Source organism: Equus przewalskii, chromosome 13, assembly GCF_037783145.1.
Source record: "Equus przewalskii isolate Varuska chromosome 13, EquPr2, whole genome shotgun sequence".
In the NCBI taxonomy this organism is placed as follows: domain Eukaryota; kingdom Metazoa; phylum Chordata; class Mammalia; order Perissodactyla; family Equidae; genus Equus; species Equus przewalskii.
This window is the reverse complement of record NC_091843.1, coordinates 2,737,372-2,756,604: the sequence shown is the minus strand read 5'-3', so window position 1 is coordinate 2,756,604 and position 19,233 is coordinate 2,737,372. Positions and strand designations below refer to the sequence as shown.

The 19,233-nt window shown below is 43.2% G+C and overlaps 1 pseudogene; it reads right to left on the bottom strand.

Moving 5' to 3' along the window:
- Nucleotides 1-316: 316 nt before the first annotated feature.
- On the bottom strand, nucleotides 317-19,018 carry LOC103541154 (mitochondrial calcium uniporter regulator 1 pseudogene; annotated as a pseudogene).
- Nucleotides 19,019-19,233: the final 215 nt, after the last annotated feature.

The window sequence follows — 19,233 nt, the reverse complement described above, 5'->3', positions numbered from 1 at the left end:
TTTAAAATAAAAATTTCCTATTTATAAATGACTTGCAAGCTTACTTGACAAAATACTTTTAAAAGTTTGTTCCGCCGCAAGCTCAGCTGGGCTAAGATGACGCGGTATCTTGCTGAGAGACTGAAGAAATGACCCGGAGACTGCAAAGGAGACATATAGGTTTATTGGGTCCTACTTATGGGAGACTGTCCAGTGGCCGGCTGGACGGAAGTGTGCACCCGCCCGCCCCCTAAGAGAAGCTTGCTTAAGCAGGCAGAGGAACAAAGGCTGCATGCTTGCCAAAGGGCTGTCCTTGGTACGACCAGCGTTCCCAGGATCAGTAGCTCCCATGGAGGGGCTCTGTGTCCCCATAGGACACGATGTTCTTCTCGTGGGATAGGGGAGGGTCCCGGCTGGCCAGGCCCAGATCGTTACAAATCCCGGTAGCTGGATTGCCTGCCCGGAAGGGAGCCAGAAGGACACACGGTTGCAGTGGGCCTGGGGGTTTCTGCTGAGCAAGCAAGGCCCAGACCCTACAAAGTTCAATTAAATTACAAACATATCTTAACCTCTTGAGTGCTTTCAACATTTTAAAAAGCAGACAAAAGTCGTTTCATAGGTGATTTTTTGACTTTGACTAAAATCAAGTACAAAAGAGCTAATTCCATGGATTGAATTCTATATCTTCAATGCCGTTTTTTCCTTCATTCTAATTGCTGTACTTTCCTAAGTTTTCCATAGAGTGTGGTAATTTTACAAGACGCTGTCTTCCTCCCTCTCTAGGGGTGCAGTGGTTGCAACACCCTCAGGAGGAATGGCTGCTCCAGGGGCAGCGGTGACGCATGGCCTTTTGGTTACTGTCGAGTGATATTTGGTGGGCTCTGGACCTGATGACTTCTCCCCAAAGGAATTCAAACCTGAGCTGCTGCTCAGCTGATTCAGCTTAAAGATCACTGCTAGATCAGTGAGACATTTTTTCCCGAAGCTTTATTGAGGTGTGATTGAAATCCGGTGCTGTGTAAGTTTAAGATGTTGATTTCGATCCACTTGTATGTTGTGAAATGGTTACCAGCATAGCGTTGGCTAACACCTGCATTACCTCACATAATGACCGTTTCTATTTGTGGTTAAAACATTTAAGATCTACTCTCACAGCAACTTTTAAGTATATAATATAGTATTGTTAGCTCTAATCACCATGCTGTGCACTAGATCCACAGAAGGTATTCGTTTTATAACTGGAAATGTGTACACTTTGACCAACGTCTCCCCATTTCCCTCTCCCACAGCCCCTAGTAACCACCATTCTAGCCTCTGTTCCTATGAGTTCGGCTTTTTTAGATTCTACACATGAGTGACATCACACAGTATTTGTCTTTCTCTGTCTGATTTTTTTCATTTAGCATAATACCCTCAGGATCTGTCCATATTGTCTCAAATGGCAGAATTTCCTTCTTTCTCATGATTGAATAACACTCCTTTGTGGACATATATATGCCACTTGCTTACACATTTATTTGTTGATGGGCACTTAGGTTGTTTCCATAGCCTACTTTTTGTGAATAATGCTGCAATGAACATGGCAGTGGAGATCATCTCTTGAGATCTTAATTTCATCTTCTTCACATACTCAAAAGTGGAATAGCTGGATCATATGGTAGTTCTATTTTTAAGTTTTTGAGGAACCTCCATACTGTTTTGCATATTGGCTGCACCAATTTACATTCCCACCAACAGTGTGCAAGCTTTCCCTTTTCTCCACATCCTCACCAACACTTGTTATCTCTTGTCTTCTTGATGATAGTCATTCTAACAGGTGTGAGGGGATAGCTCATTGTGGTTTTGATTTGCATCTCCCTGATGACTGTTGACATTGAGCATCTTTTCATGTACCTGTTGGCAATTTGTATGTCTTCTTTGGAAAAATGTCTATTGAGTTCTTCCGCCCATTTTTAAATTGTGTTGTTTGTTTTTTTTGCTATTGAGTTGTATGCGTTATTTATATATTCTGGATATTAACCCCTTATCAGATACATGATTTATAAGTATTTTCTTTCATTCCACAGGTTCCCTTTTCATTTTGTGGATAGTTTCTTTTGCTGTGCAGCAGCTTTTCAGTTCCTTGCAGGACATTTGGTCCTGTTCAATACGTCCATGGAGACATTTGGTCCCTGATTTGTTAAATAATACAAACATTTAACTTCATTAAAATTGTATTCACATTATCGTTTTTGTAATTCACGATGAATTTTGGGTTTCACATTTATTCTTCTTCTTCCTTGTCATAAAGTTCCGTAGGGTTACTCTTAAGTTGATGGCAATTGCTCTCAAGTATATATCAACCTGATTATTGGCTTTATATTTGTTATATCTGTTAACAATTTTGTTTATATGAATTTGATTTTGTTGGTATCATTGTCAAGTTGGTGGCTATATTCGAATCTGACCGCCAAGAACCAGGGTGATAACTTGGCCATTGCTTTGCTCTTCATCTTTTAACACTTCACTAAATCTCCAAATTGAAGGATGATGCACTAGCATCAGCTTTTGAAATTTGCTGTGCCAGCCTTCCACTGCATTGTTCATCCAGTGATCACTGTTCAGTACTGATGTGCGAACATTCCAAGTTTCTGAGGGGAATTTTGGAGCTTCTGGTCTTCTTCTGCCTCTGCCACGCCTTCCACAGACATGCACTCTCTCAGCATAATGCATTAGGTTGTCTAAATTTTCTCCTGCATTCTCCACAATGTACTCAAAAGTTTCATTTACATCTTCCAAAGACGCAAATGGGAGTCCAAAGAACATGGATGCATACTTGCTGGTGTTTCTCTCTGTGGTCGTATACTTAGGTGTTAAACCCAAAGAAGATATTTTTTGCCACAGTGATTGTAAAAAGTGAAACAAGCATCCTTGTACTTGTGCATTTGGTAGGAATAGTCAAATCACGGTCATATTTGCAGTCTTGAAATCCACCATGCACAATGAAGGGTTAATGTCAAGTTTCTTTCCCATGCAAATGTAAGGACTTTCTCATATATATATATCAATGTCTTCTTGTGTTGTCAGTGTTAAATCAATGGCTTAGTATAACCCAATACTACACCGTGCACAGTAAATAACTGCGTGAACTGTGTTGGTGCCATCTTGAAGGTGCCACACTGGATAATGTTGAACTGGTACTTAAATATCGAATATTGTCATAAGTTGTGTAAATAAGAATTCTTTTGTCATCTCGAGCACTGGAATCATGCATAGGAAGTGGGTCTCCAAGTCTGGTCACTTTATACTCCTTTGGAATTCAATTCTATGCAATGAGGTTGGGTTTGGAGGTTGATGTCTGTTTTGAATTCTGTTTACTTGCCGCTTTAATGAGTTTCTTCTGGAAGCATTAAGAGGAACCCTCAATCATGAATATCATGGAGAGTTTTTTAAAGTACCTGTGATGGTGTTGCATTTGGTTCTTCTTCTGCACGTTGTTTTAACCTGTTCAGGGTTTTCTTTACCTCCCCTCAACACCAGCATCGTGCTGATGTTTTCCTGTCCCATCTTGAATAATTGTAACGTTATGCATCCGGCATTGCAGGTGCTCCTTTCTTCACAGCTCCAGTAAAAACTCCTGTCAAAACAAAAACCATTATAATGTAGCATTGGCTTTTCTTTTTGTGAGCATATTATTTTTGCCATATTCCACTGAGAATTTTCAAATAACAATATCATACTGCTAAGCAACAGAAGAAGGTTTTTTTTTTTTTCTTTTGTAGCCATCTGACCAGTGTCACTGGTTTACTGGTAGGGGAAACCTTACCAATGTCTTATGGATTTGACACCCAGTTTGGCCAGGCTCAGCCAGCAGGTAGGCCCCAGCCAAGGGTGTGATAGTCCACGTTGATTGGCAGCTAAGTGTGGGACTGAAACCTGTCCAAATTGTGGTAGATGTCTCTTGCAGTCTACCATGATCATACCTCCGTAGGACATGATTCAAGGCAAACATCGCCCATTAACCCTGGGCAATGGGATAGCTGAAGAGGGGTTAATTAGATGCTCAGCATCCTCCTCATAGTGGCTGTGACACTCATCCGGTATGTGGTGGGAGACCATATCTGTTCTCACTGTTCCTGGACAAGCAAGATGCTCTGTGAAGTGTTTACATGCACGAGTTTGCTGCCTGTTTTACATTGCGGTTTCGCTAAGGTCCTCCTTTCAAACTCCACCCTTATTGAATGACCCAGCCACATCCAACCAAATGCCCAGTGACATACGACACCCAAGCACTGTGAGAGCCCAGCCTCGACTTGTCCTCTGCACCTTTCTCTAACTGTAAAGACTCTTCCTTGGTACTCATTTTAATATAAATCCCACTCTTCTGCAAGATTTGAATCCTGACCCATCTACCTAACCCCGTGGGCCATTACTAGCGAGGCTCCCAAGGCAAGAAGGGTTATTATTGGCAATACAGCCACAACACAATTTTTGGACCAATAAAACATGATAGTATTTTTAATATATTAATTCTATAAACCAAAAGTATAAATAAACGTTATGGGCTATTTGAACCCAGGGACATTTTCTACATGTGGACATTTTTGACAGGAACAAATATCAAGGACCATTTGGCATGGAGCAGATATGCTCATGGTTGTCTTTTTCAAAGAAGGATTTGCCCTGAGCTAACGTGTTGCCAGTCGTCTTCTTTTTTTTTCTCTATAGCCCTGGTACATGGTTGTATATCCCGGTCGTAAGTCCTTCTAGTTCTTCTGTGTGAGCTGCTGCCACAGCATGGCACCTGACAGACAGGTGGTGAGGTTCCACAGCCAGGAAGCGAACCTGGACCATCGAAGCGGTGAGAGCACTGAGCTTTAACCACTAGACCATCAGGGCTGGCTCGGATGTTTTTGATAGAACCAAATTCAAGGACCTTTTGGTGTGGACTAAATGTCTACATGGATGTTTTGGATAGGACCAAATGTCCGCTAATCTTTTAGTTTGATGTAGTCCCACTTATTTTTTTCTTTTGTTGCTTGTGCTTTTAGTGTCATATCCAGGAAATTGCTGCCGTGGATGGATTTCTGGGCCCCATCTCCCTGGTCTAACAGGCGAATCCAGCAAGCAAACTGCATAGGCTTTAAGTCAGTACAACAAAATCCACGCTGTTCTGAGAAGCAGCCGTGCAGGCCACTGTCAGCCTGTGTCAGAGTGACCTTGCAGCCCCACACCTCATGGCTGAAGACGCCAGCTGGAGACATCAGCAACAGGAAAAGATAAAGGGTACATAGCTCCTCCATCCCCAGCTGCATTTCTTGGAGATTGAGGGAATAAACAATAACCCTGGTCCTTGCCTCCCTCCACACATGGGTGACATCAGCATCTCTGAACTTGTCTGATGCGTAAGCAAGAAATTCTTGTTTATGTTACCTTCAGAGTATAATCTAGAGAAAAACTAGTTCTATCCCTTTTTTGACATATATGAAATCTAGTTGCTGTTTTCCCCCTTCCTTGCACATACCGTGTCATGTGAAAGAGATAGGAGCTGCGCTTAAACTCGCAACTCAGAGCAGTTCCGTCAGAGCGCTCTGTTGGACTGTTTGCTGGGGCTCGAGCTCCTCACGCTGATCTCTGAGTAAACTCCTTCACTGATGTCACCTAGACTCTTTGTCTCAGTCGACACTGCCAGGACCAAAGTCAAGGAACTTCTTTAGTGGGTTTTCTTCTAGGAGTTTTATGGTTATCAGGTCTTAAGTTTAAATCCTTAGTTCATTTTGAGTTAATTTTTGTGAGTGGTATGAGATAGGAGTCCAAATTTATTTTTCTGCATGTGGTATCCAGTTTTCCAGCACCACTTGTTCAAGAGACTATCCTGTCTCCATTGAGTATTCTTGGTTTCCTTGTCAAATATCAGTTGACCAGAAATGTAGGAGTTTATTTCTGGGCTCTCTATTCTGTTCCATTGGCCCATGTATCTATTTTTATGCCAGTACTGTACCGTTCTAATTATTATAACTTTGTAGTATAGTTTGAAATCAGGAAGTGTGATGCTTCCAGCCTTGTTCTTCTTTCTTATGAAATAGCTTTGGCTATTTGGAGTCTTTTGTGGTTCTATATAAATTTTAGGTTTCTTTTTTCTATTCCCATGAAAAATGTCATTGGGATTTTGATAGGAATTGCATTGAATCTGTAGATTGCTTTAGGTAATATGGATATTTTAACTATGATAATTCTGCCAATCTATGAGCATGGAATATTTTTCCACTTTCTTTGATTTCTTTCAACAATGTTTTATAGTTTTCAGTGTACACATCTTTCACCTCCTTGTTAAATGTATTCCTAGGTATGTTTTCCTTTATGTTGCAATTGTAAATCAGATTATATTCTTGATTTCTCTTTCTGCTAGTTCATTGTTAGTGTATAGAAATGCAAATGATTTTTGTATGTTGATTTCGTACCCTGCCACTTTACAGTTTTTGCTTATTATTTCAGATAGGTTTTTGGTGGATTCCTTATGGTTTTCTATATATAAAATCATGTTATCTGCAAATAGTGACGGTTTTACTTCCTCTTTTCCAGTTTGGATTCCTTTTTATTTCTTTTTCTTGCCTAATTGCTGTGGCTAAGACTTCCAGTACTGTGTTGAGTAAGAGTGGGGAGAGTGGGCACCCTTGTCTTGTTCTTGTTCTCAGAGGGGTGGCTTTCAGTTTTTCCCCGTTGAGTATGATGTTAGCTGTGGGTTTGTCACCACCACTTGTGGGTTTTATGGGCTTTATTATGTTGAACTATTTTCCTTCTATACCCAATTTATTGAGAGTTTTTATCATAAATGGATGCTGAATCTTGTCAAATGCTTTCTCTGCATCTATTGAGATAAAGTGTTTTCTATTCATTATATTTGTTCTTTCTTTCTTTTTCTTTTCTTCTCCTTTTCTGCTTTCTCTGTTTTTAATTGAGTATTTTATATGATTCTGTTCTTTCTCCTTTCTTAGCATATCAATTATACTTCTTTAAAAAAATTGGTTTAGTGGTTGCCCTGCAGTTTGCAATAAACATTTTCAACTAATCTAGGTCGACTTTGAACTAACACTGTTCTACTTCAGAGGCAGTGCAGGTGCCGTGCACGAATAGTCCCAATTCCTCCCTCCTATTTCTTGTAACATTTCTGTTATTCATCTCACTTAGCCAAATACTACAATCCCATAATGCATTATTATTCTCATTACTTTGAACAAACAGTTGTCCACCAGATAAATTAAGAACAAGAAAAATAAAACGTTTTGTTTTACCTTCATTTGTTCCTTGTCTGATGCTCTTCCTTTCATTTTGTACATCCAAATTTCTGACCTATATCATTTTCCTTTTCTCTGAGGAAATTCTTTTAATATTTCTTATAAGGCAGATCTGCTGGTGACAAGTTCCCTCAGTTTTGTTTGCCTGAAAAAGTCTTTGTTTCTCCGTCACTTTTGCAGGATGACCTCACTGGGTGCAGATTCTGGGCTGGCGCGCTTTCCGCTCGACATTTCACGTATTGCGCTCCGCTCTCTCTTTCTGATAAGAAGTCTGAAATGGTTCTTATCCTTGTTTCTCTATATAAAGGTGTCGCCCTGCCTTACTTTTTTCAAAATTTACTCTGACTTTGGTTTTTCCTGTTTGAATATGATATTCCTAGGTGTAGGGTTTCTTTGTAGTTTGTGTTGTTTTTATTTATCCTGCACAGTGTTGTCTGCACTTCCTAGACCTACAGTTTCATATCTGTCATTATTTTGGGAAACTCACAGCCATTATGATTTCAAGTCTTTCCCCTGCTCCTTTCTCACTTTCTCCTCCCTTGGTATTCTCATACTGCGAATGTTACACCTTTTGTAACTGTCCAACAGTTCTTGGATATCTGTTCTGTTTGTTAAATTCTATTTTTCTATTTGCATGTCAGTTTGAGACATTTCTGTTGACTTATCTTCGAGATCACTTATTATTTCCTCTGCTCTGTCCATCTCTGTTACAAGGTTTTTGATTTCTATCATTTCCTTTTGATTCTTTCTTCAAGTTTCTGTCTCTTTGCTTACATTATTCCTCTATTCTTGCATATTGTCTACTTTTTCCATTACAGTCCTTAACATATTAATCATAGTTATTTTAAATTCCCCAACTGATAACTCCAAAATATGTGTCATATCTCATTCTGGTTCTGATGCTCTTTTTGTCTCTTCACACTGTGTTTTTATTGCCTTTACTATGCCTTATAACTTTTATTTTTGAGGAAGATTAGCCCTGAGCTATCATCTGCTGCCAATCTTTCTCTTTTTGCTGAGGAAGATTGGCCGTGAGCTAACATCTGTGCCCATCTTCCTCTACTTTATATGTGGGACGCCTGCCACAGTGTGGCTTGAGGAGCAGTGCGTACGTCTGCACCCGGGATCTGAACCTGTGAACCCTGGGCCATCGAAGTGGAGTGTGCTAACTTAACTGCTGTGCCATCGGCCAGCGCCTGCCTCAGAACTTTTTGTTGAAAGCCAGACGTCATGTATCACGTGATAGGAACTAAGGTAATTTGGCCTTAGGGTGAGTTTTTTGCTGGGCTATGTTCAATGTTTGTTGTAGCTGTAAGTGCCAGCGGCTTCAGTTTTCTTATTGTTTTTTCTCCTTGTTGTCTTGGGGTTTCCCTAATAACTCGATCTTAAACAGAGTCTGTCTTGCAGCTCTCTCACTTGGAATCCAATGTTATCCTACTGGAGTCTGTTGATGTGGTGGGGAGGTGTTGAGGGCGGGAAGCATCCTGTAATTTTATAATTAAATCTCAGCCTTTTACTAGGTCTGGGTCCCTGAGCGGTGACCTTTAGAAGCTTTTCTTATCCTTTTTTCCTCCCTCTTACATGAGGCCCGAAGGCTAGAGGAGTTTGCAGTTGTCTAGTTGCCCTTCTCTGAGGTCGGATAAGCTTCTGGTGAAGAAATTTCCCTTAGAGCGGAGGGCTTTGTCCTGGAGAAAGCCCTGGCCATGTTTCAGAATGGTTCTTTTCCCCTCCCCCCGCCAAAACAGGAGGGCATTTTTCTCTCAGCTTCACTGTGAGAACCTGGTGGGGCTCCTGGAGGTAAAACCCATGGATGTCTGAGCCCGCCTCCAAGGACAGGCTCCTGGAGTTTTTAACTCTCCATCTCGTCCACACTGAGCCTCCAGCACTTCATCAGCCTCCAGTTGCGTGTTCCCACTGGAACTGGTTCCCGTGGCTTCTGCTTCATGTAGACTGATCTTGCCTGTGATTCCCAGTATTTGCCTGTTTGTCCAGATTTTGGGGTGGCGGTTTGTCCTGTGACCTCAGTTCTCTGATGAATCTAAGAAAAGTCTTTGAATTTCAGTGTACTCAGCTTTTTTGTTGTGAGGATGGGAGTGACAACTTCCGTGTTAGAGCTGAGCGACTTTACAGGGGAAGTTGAAACTGGAATTCTGGTATATAGATTTCTGATAAGTTTTTTCTAATTCTTTTCTCTATTTGGGAATTCAAAAGAACTAATTGCCATGGATTCTTTTGTAATCCAAGAACTCGGCCTTTAGTTACTGAAACAAAATCCGTAATTTCCTGCAGTGCCTTTGCTCTGTTAGGACAGGCAACATGACAACTCTGATGAGAAATGATGGCCGTGAGTCGATAGATACCCTACGAAAGAATTTTGGATCCATGAAAAAATAGCAGAAGAGAATTGTGTTAGCATAAGCTGACAAAGAAATTTTACTGCTTACTATCAAAATGGTGTGTATAACCTGGAAAGACTGTCATTAAGGCTCTAATGTGTTCGGTTTGGAAATGGCAGACTTACATTCACATTGGGGATCAAGGTGGTGTAAGCAATTCTTTACTTAAAGGCAGGGAGAAGTGTGGTTATCACCTGAATTCCAATCTCCACCCTGCTCCTTCCCTGCCTCCTCTCCTAGAATCACTCTTCTCTTTCTGATGGAAGATTTTGCTCTGGAGTGAGAAACAGGTGCTGGCTAAGCACAGTCATCTTCTGGGAGAGCTCAAAGCTTCGTTCAAGGAGGAGAAGTTATAACACGGATGAAGACCAAGGACAGAGTCTGGCACGAGTGTCCGAGGAGAAAGTTGTCAAGGTTACAAAGACAACACCTTTTCACGGAGGTGCCTTATGTATTCTTTCTTTCTTGGCAAGAGGCTTCCTCTTCCCTTAAAGGCCACACTGGAACCTGACTAGAGCTCAAGGAAAAGAAGGCTCGGTGTAGCTGCTTAGCCCTACACTTGGGCCAGGCCTTAAACTAGATCAGCAAGCAATGGTTTTTATCCCACAAAGCTGCATGCGGCACATGTGAAAATATGTCAGGGAGTTTTGGTTGTCACACTGACCAGGGTGGAGGGTGATATTATCTCTCGCCCAGGAGCCAGAAATGCTAAACGTCTTGTAATACGCGAGATTGCCCTACACAATGAAAAGCATCCATAATGAAGGAAAAAACATGCAGGAAAATGTTGAAGTTCACTAATAATCAGAAGAGTTTAAAGGAAATCCATGAGGTACTGTTTCACTATTTTTTATATAGCAAAATATATTTTAACAACAATGTCCAGCACTTGCAATGGTGCTGTGAAACTTGTGTTCCTGCCTGCATCATGGGTGGCAGTGTTAATTAACACAACCCTTTTGAAAAATCACTTGGTTATATGTACCAATGGTCATAAATATTCATATTCTTTCATGGAATAATTACCCTTCTAGGAATCTATTATAAGGAAGAGAAAGCAAGTCAAACAACAAAATCAGTCTTTGTGGGTGTTAATTGAAGTTTTTTTTGCTGACAAACACTTATTTCTCACAGTTCTAGAGACTGGAAAGTCCAAGATCATGGCAGCAGAAGGTTTGGTATCTGGTGGAGGCCTGCTTCCTCATAGGCGGCTGTCGCTTCCCTGTGTCCTCACCCTACAGAAGGGGTGAGAGACCTCTCTGGGTCCTCTTTTATAAGGGCACTAACCCCATTCACGAGAACTCCACCCTCAAGACTTAATCACCTCCCAAAGGCCCCATGAAGCTTTAATATAGTTCACTAAAAATTGGAAGTTTCAAGTGAATGGCTAATTAGCCATAGTGGAATTTGAATTCCTGTACAGGTATGCACACCTGGAATGAGATGGGTGCGTTCTGGGGATCCAGTGTACAGCAGGGTGACCATAGTTGATGATACTGCGTCGTACACTTGAAAGTTGCTAAGAAAGTGGACCTTAAGGCTTCTCACTACATACACAAAAAATGGTAGCTATGTGAGTGATGGATGTGTTAAGTAACTTGATTGTAGTAACCATCTCACAATGTAAACATATTAAGTAATCATGTTGTACACCCTAGATATATACAGCTTTTTAATTTGTCAATTATAGCTCAATAAAGCTGGAAAGAAAAAAAAGAGAATGAAGCATCAAACATTCACTGTAATCATAATTACAGAGAATTACCCATTTAAAATGTGCTTCATTGACAACTTTTAAATTTATGGCCGTTAACTTTTGGGATATTACTGTATTTTTTTCTTTTTGATATAATTTCAGACACTACCTGCAGCCAGTAGCAGTCGATCCCTGCACCTGAAGCCCCGTGCTCCTGCCACATCGCTTCACCTTTGTGTGTCCTGCAGTTTCCCCATTGGGCTCCTGTCCCCGCTTTTCCCTTCCTTCTGTCATGGAGGCACCAAGGATGGGAGTGACCCACTCTGTAGATCCCACCTGAGCAATTCTCTGCTCCTGAGCACCTCTCAGGTTCCCTGCTGCTGAGCGTGGGGCAGTGAAAGAACATCGGGCTGAAATTCCAAATGTCAGTTCTGAGCACAGCTTGGTGAGTTGGGAGCTGTGTAAAGGAACCTTATGTTTCTGATCCTCAACCACTTCACCATCAAAGCTAAGAATAACCACACCCTGGCTGTGTGCCTTTAAAGAAATTAGTCTTCAATGAATCTTTATCAAGTGATTGACAAGAATGTAAAGAGTGCAGAGAGTAATACAAAAGTGAATCAAGCAAGATCCTGCGCTTAATAATAATAGCAAAGCTTTGTTGAGCGCGTTTGTCTGTGCCAGGTGCTTCTTATCAGTTAACACACTTACTCCTCATAGCTTGTAGGCAGGTGATACCATCACCGTACTTTACCAATGAGGAAACTGAGGCATGGGGAGGATAATAACGCGCTCATGGCGTCACAGGTGCTAAGTGATAGGTCTGGGATTAGAACCTGGTCATGCTGGTTCTTCTAGATGCTGTCCCAGCCAGTTCACCTTTCACGTCCTAGACGTCATTCTCTGTATTCGGATTGTCCTCTCCCTCCTATAGACCACTGACAACTTAAAAAAGTTACAAAACTTAATTGCAAGAAGAAACGAGTGATCCGTTACTCATTAGACTTTTCTGTAATTAAACCAGTGACTGGAAATAAGGTTTAGGTCTTTGAGCAGAGGCTGGAGCACTATTCCATGAATTCCTGACTTTACCCCTGTGCCAATCACATTAAAATACTTAAAATTTAGAAGAATGAGAGGATTTATGGATGATTTGTTTATCTTCATAGCCCATTCTCTTAATATACCAATATGAATAGAAGACCACAGCTATCCTTTTGAATTTGGTGAGATTCCTGAAAGCTATTATATTTTTTTAAAAAAGGTGTATTGAGATATAATTCATATACCATAAAATTCACTCAAAGTGTAAAATTCAGTGGCATCTCATATATTCACAGAGCTGTGCAACTATCACCACAATCTAATTTAAAAATATTTTCACCACCCTAGAAAGAAAACCTGTACCAATTAGCAAAAACTCTCATTCCATTTCCCCCCCTGCCAGCCCTACATAGTCGCTAATCTATTTTTTGTTTCTATAAATGTGCCTATTCTGGACATTTCATATAAATGGAATCATACAATATGTGGTCTTTCTTGACTGGCGTCTCTCACTCAGCATAATGTTTTCGATGTTCGTGCGTGTTGCGGAGTGTATCAGCACTTCACTTCTTTTTATTACCAAATAATATTTCATTATATGGATATACCAGATTTTGTTTATCCATTCTTTGTTTTTCCATTTCTTTTTTTGCTTGGTGTCATGTCTAAGAAACCATTCACTAAACCAAGGCCACAAAGATTTACCCCTATGTTTTCTTGTAAGAATTTCATAGCTTTAGCTTTTACATTTAGGTCAGTGATCTATTTTGAGTTAGCCTTCGCCAGTGGCATGAAGTAGGGTCCAGCTTCACTCTTGTGTGTGTGGAGATCAGGTTGTCTGAGAACCATTAGTGGGAAAGGCTGTTCTCTCCCCACTGAATTATCTTGGCCCCAAGTTAACTGGCCCTGACTGCAAGGGTCTGTTTGGAGATGCTCGATGCTGCTTCACTGACCTTTCCTCATGCCAGTGCCACACTGTCTTGATTACTGTAGCTTTGTAGTAAGTTTGAAATCAGGAAGTATGAGTCCTCCAACTTTGTTCTTCTTTAGATTGTTTTTGTTTCTTTAATCTCAACGTTTTCTAGTTCACACATTTTGCATTTCTTTTTTTAGATTTATTCCTAAGTATTTTATTTTTTTGAGACTGCTGTAAATGGAATGTTTTCTTAATTTCACTTTTGAATTGCTTACTGTCATAGAAATACAACTGATTTTTATATACAATCTTGTATCCTGCAACCTCGCTGAACCCATCTATTAGTTCTAAGGATGTTTTAGTGGATTCCTTAGGATTTTCTGTAAACAAGATCGTGCCATCTGCAAACAGAGATATTGTTTTCCTTCTTCCTTTCTAACCCGTATGCCTTTTTTTTCTTCTCCTCTCTTTTCTCTTTTTTCTTCTCTTTGTTTTTCTTTTCTGTCCCTCTCTCCCCTTCTCTCCCTCTCTTTCCTGCTCTCTTAATTTATCTGGCCAGAACCTCGAGTACAGAGTGAAACAGAAGCAGTGAGAGGCAATGTTCGTATCTTGTCTATTCATGTTATTAGCCGAAAACACTCAGTCTTCCACCAGGAAGTATGATGTTGACTTTGCAGATTATTCTTAACTGTTGATTGATGTGCGTCATAATTAATTTCGATACTAATTCTACCGTTTAAGTATATTCTACTTTATCATTTAAAATATTGTTACAATTTAATCTACTTAAATTTATAAAAACTAGATGTTTTATTCCCTTAAATTATGAAAACAACTGGAAAAAGCAAGTAGTGAACGATAAGTGGGAAGGAGATATCCTCACAAGGTCCCCTAGGATGTGGCCACTGTGACGCATCAGGAAAACTGGCCCCAAATTCCCAGAGAAAGAGCCCACATCCTGGAGGAAGGCCCGGGATCCTGGTGTGGCTGCATGTGGGCCTCGGGCTGTCCCCGAGCCTAAACCGAGCTCCGGTGTTTGATACCAGGGAAAGTGTTTCATGAAGTTTCTCCTCATACCTTCCACTGAACTCTTGTCTAATAAGTATTAAACCCTCAAAAGGACTGTAGGGAGGCATACTTTCTGTTTTCGAAGGCCGTTGGTGGAATGAGAAAACGTTGAATATTTTTTGTACCTCTCAATTTCCTTTAAGAACAGGCTCATTGATTCTGGAGTGTCATCTTGAACTTCCACAGTTGCAGGGCTGTGGTTAGACAGAGATAGCTGATAGACTTCTCCATGATGGCTCAGAAGGGCTCATTCTGGCCCTGAACGGTCACCTAAGAGAACTGTACAGTTTTTGGGAGAAAGAAGGACACTAGCCTGAGGCAGACACATTAAGACTGGGAAAAACAACTTGTGTTCTCTTTCCCTAACTCAGCTGGGGAGAAAAGTCTTCAGGAAGGGCTGTGTCAGGATGGCCACATCAGGGCGGAGCTGCCTGGATTTGTGTTTCCATGTGGTGCTGGTCTTGGGGGAGGGAGGCCCCCTATATAGGTCTAGCCTCCAAGGGCAAGACTTTGGCCCATGTGTGAAGTCTGGCCCACCATGTCCTGGGGTTCCCATCTGGGGAGAGCGGGCCACCCTAAAATCTCTTTGACCACGTTACCTGCACATAGGTGTTTGTGCAGTGTAACCTCTGGAGTCACTGCAGAGAACCTGCTGAAACAAACAAGGGTCAGAGAGGCTGCCCCAGCTTTGGGTGGGGTGGGGGACCCAGGGAGCACAGAGCATCCTGCCTGTGGCCCCACGGTCACCAGTGAGGGCAGAAAGGCTAGAGAAAGGAGATTCCCAGGCAACTGTTGAGCGTATGTCTTTTGCTTAGAGCTGGGGACACAGGTGCAGTGCCCCTGGCAGGACTGATCCCCAGAGCCAAGAGTGACTGCCCAGGCCAGACAGAAACACTAAGGGTGGGTGGGAAACAGAGCAGGCCCCGCCCATTCCCCAGAGCAAGGGCCTTGGACGTGTTCTCTACAAAGCCTTATAAGAACCTCTGTCCCTGACACTGCCCTAGTCCCCTGACAGGACCTGACACATGTCACTTGTGTTTCCTCAGCTGCGCCCAAAATTCGGGCAGTGTCCACCAGCCAGTAGGACCATCTCCTGAGAAGGCTCCTCCCTTGGAAGCAGCTGGAGCTTCTTGCAGTCCCTCCTGCTTCCCTGGCTGCGGAACCCAGGGTCTGGGGAGGGAAGGAGCTGCCCTCGTGCTCTGTTTCTCCTCTCCCTGTGCCTGTGGGTTCCTCTCACTGAGTGTGGGCGGAGAAGCCCCCTGCTTCCAGCAGCTCAGCTCTGGATTCTCCAGGGATTGGGGCCTGGTGACCCGGGTATTGCCCACCCCCGGCCCCCGGATCAGTTGAAGTGAGCAGCTTCACTCACTGGAAATTGTTTAGACAACACCCCAGCCAGGCGTGTACTCTGTATAAGTGAGTGTGTCTCTCTGGTATTTTTTTAATGGACTTGTTTCCTCCCAGGGCTTGCAGGAGGAGCAGCCAGGAGGACATTAGGTTGCTCTGTACCCTGTATACTGTGAGTCAGTCCTTAAACTTCCTGTGCATGACTCTGAAATGCAAAGCTGAAGGCACAAAGAGCCCAGGCCCTCCTGGTCCCTTCTGGGGCCTTAGGCCAGCAGCTCTTCCGTCCCAGGGAGACCCAGGGAGGGATGCTGGGAGGCAGCTGGGAGTCAAGGAGCTCAGCACTGCAGGGCGCTGAAAATCAGTGCTGCCCATGAGTTCAGCGGCAGAAGCTGAGTGATCTCAGTGACGGTCAGCAAAGCCATGGGCCGGGGGGCCCCCTAACTTCTCCCTTCAGGCCTTTCCCTGGCTGTGGCCTTCCAGTCAGGCTCAGGGCACTGCTGGGGGGAGCCTGGGTTGCCCTCAGCGCATAAGCACAACCCGCAGGCCTGGATCTTCTCTCTCCAGAGTCTGAGTGATGTGCTCAGTGGAGGGTCATGGACGCTGGCCCTGGGATTAGAGCCAACCTCTAAGAGGAGGTCCCCCCGGTCGCTCTCCTTGGTCCTGAATTCTCTGGGGCAGGCACAGGTCCACCGAGGGCATTGAGCTCTGAGTCTTGAGCACTCGGAGTTTCTTTTAGCCAGTCTTGTCTGTTTTTCTATTGCGTGGAGTCTTGTAGTTACAAAAAATCATCCTGCGGCTAAGAACATGACAGGGAGATGGCTGGAATGTTGTATTTTCACCAGGCTTATTAAAAATGTAAAAATAGAGCCAGCCCTTAAGGCCTAGTGGTTAAAGTTTAGTGCTCACTGCTTTGGCGGCCCGGGTTCATTTCCTGGCTGTGGAGCCACACCACCTGTCAGTGGCCATGCAGTGGCAGTGGCTCACATAGAAGAACTAGAAGGACCTACAACCAGAATACACAACCATGTAGTGGGGCTTTCGGGAGGGGAAAAAAAGAGGAAGACTGGCAACAGATGTTAGCTCAGGGCAAATCTTTCCCTGAAAAAACACCCAAGAAACAAAAACTAAAACAAACACCATCTCTTTAAAAAAAAAAAAGTAAAGATAAGAGTATTGATTTTCAGTTATTCACATGGAGATGCTGACTAGGGACTGTTGGTGCCTTCTGTTCAAAGGCTGCAGGACCACTCAAGTCTGGCTGTGCTTTCAGAAAATCACAGCTGAGATGCTAACCACCACCCAACCAGAGAGAGGGCAGGGTGAAGCTGCTTGTCCATCGTGTCCTGAGCAGTTTGGATGAGTTTTTGTGAGGGTAGAGACAGGGCTCTGAATTTGAGTGGTTATCATGGAGATAGTGGATGAGGTAGAAATGCAAGAGAAACAGTCTAGGAAGATATCTCTGCCTCTCCTCTAGGACTTCTCTATTTGCATGTCTAAAATTAGCATCTTATTTGCAAATCTGCCCTATAAGCAATATAGCACAATGCCTATGTGCAATGGCTAGTTGCAAATATAATTTTAGATCTTATTCAAGACAATTAGGCTGGCAATAAAATTTTGAATTTTTCAGTATAAAACCCATATTTAAAGTCATGGATTTTTTTTTTCCCTGAGGCAAAAAAAATCTGCTACCAATCTTCCTCTTTTTTATTCCTTTTTGTATGTGAGCCGCTGTCACAGCATGGCTACTGACAGATGAGTGGTGGAGATCCACACCCGAGAACTGAACCCAGGCTGCTGAAGTGGAGTGTGCCAAACTTAACCACTAAGCCACTGAGGCTGGCCCGTGGGGTTTTTAAAGACCACAGAGAGATTATACATATGTTTAAACTCTTTGCAAAATGCAAAGAACAGAGGGCTTAGGATATAGCTCTATAAAACCTTCCCTTTATAGAACTGGAGCATGTGGCCCTGTATAGGGGACTCTGCAGTGAGCAGAGGAGTTGTAAGAAAATCACAAGGGAGTTGTGGTGCATCAGCCAAGGATGGAATGAGTTTTTGGTTTTGCTTTTGACTTTTTAATAATTCAGTAGTTTTTAGTAACTTTTTTTCCTCTTTAAATAGACACTTCTAGGACCAGCCCGGAAGCACAGTGGTTAAGTTTGCACGTTCTGCTTCCACGGCCTGGGGTTCGCCGGTTCAGATCCCGGGTGCAGACACAGCACCGCTTGGCAAGCCATGCCGAGGTAGGCGTCCCACATACAAAGTAGAGGAAGATGGGCACGGATGTTAGCTCAGGGCCAGTCTTCCTCAGCAAAAAGAGGAGGATTGGCAGATGTTAGCTCAGGGTTAATCTTCCTCAAAAAAGTAAAAATAAAAAAAAATAGACACTTCATTATGTGCCCACAGGTGATAAAATGCCAGAGCTACTGTTAGGCAGGTAAATACGGGTCCTGCTGAATATTTAATATTATCACACTTGTGCGCCTGAATCATGCTTTTGAGCCAGCAACCTCAGTGTCTGGGTGAGGGGCTGATCCTGGCCGCCGTGCAATGCCACTATTTCTGTCCTCATCTCCAGCAGCTTCCTTTTGTTCAATGAACACAGTTATTCTACTCTGCTCTTTTTCAGGTTGAAGTTTAATTTGGTATCTGTTCAGACTTTGATTACTCCATTCTGTAACTGATGTAGTTCAAGTTTTATGTTCTCATTTTCTTCTCTGAAGGCTGAAAAGTCACTCTTCTCCAAAGTAATCACATCCTTTTTCACATTAGCAGTCTGAGACGTCGTTTGCTGAAGAGCGATCTGCTGCATCCGGTGACATCTTTGTTGCTACCCACGTTGGCCTCCACGACCCTGAGCAAGGCAGACTGATTTCCGCTTGTTGAGTAGTAGGTCCAGGTTCTTTGAGGAAACACACTAAGGCTGGTGTCAGAGAGAGGTTCCTAGTCTCAGAAGAGCTGAAATCTCTTTCTGCGCTCCTGCTGCAGGCACTGGCCAGGCCTGGGCGACGGGGGTGCCCCCTGCCGCGCCGGGAGGAGCGCAGGGCGAGGGGAGGCGGGCAGCGCGACGGGCGGGGGTGGCACGGGGGCTTCGCCGGCGGCCTGCCTTGCGCTCGGCCTCAAACGCGAGGGAGCTGCAGCCCGTCCCCCAGGCGGTCGTGCGAGGCGGGGTCGCAGGTCACGGTTGGCCCAGGCCGAGTGGGTCTCGGGTGAGCGTGGGCGGCGGCGCTGGGCCGCGTTTCCCCACAGGCGCGTGGGCTCCGGGCTTGTTCTTGGCGACTTCAGTGAGCATAACCATCAGCATCAGTCAGTTCTGGAACATGTTCGTATGCCAGGAAGATCCCTCATGCCTGTTCATAGTTAATCCACATTTTTACTCCAACTGTCGAGCAACCACCAGGCTACTTTCTGTCTCTTAATTTGCCTTTTCTGGGGATTGCATATAAATGGAATCAAACAATATATGGCCTTTTATGACTAGTTCATTTCACTTTGTCGACGAAAATAATCCAT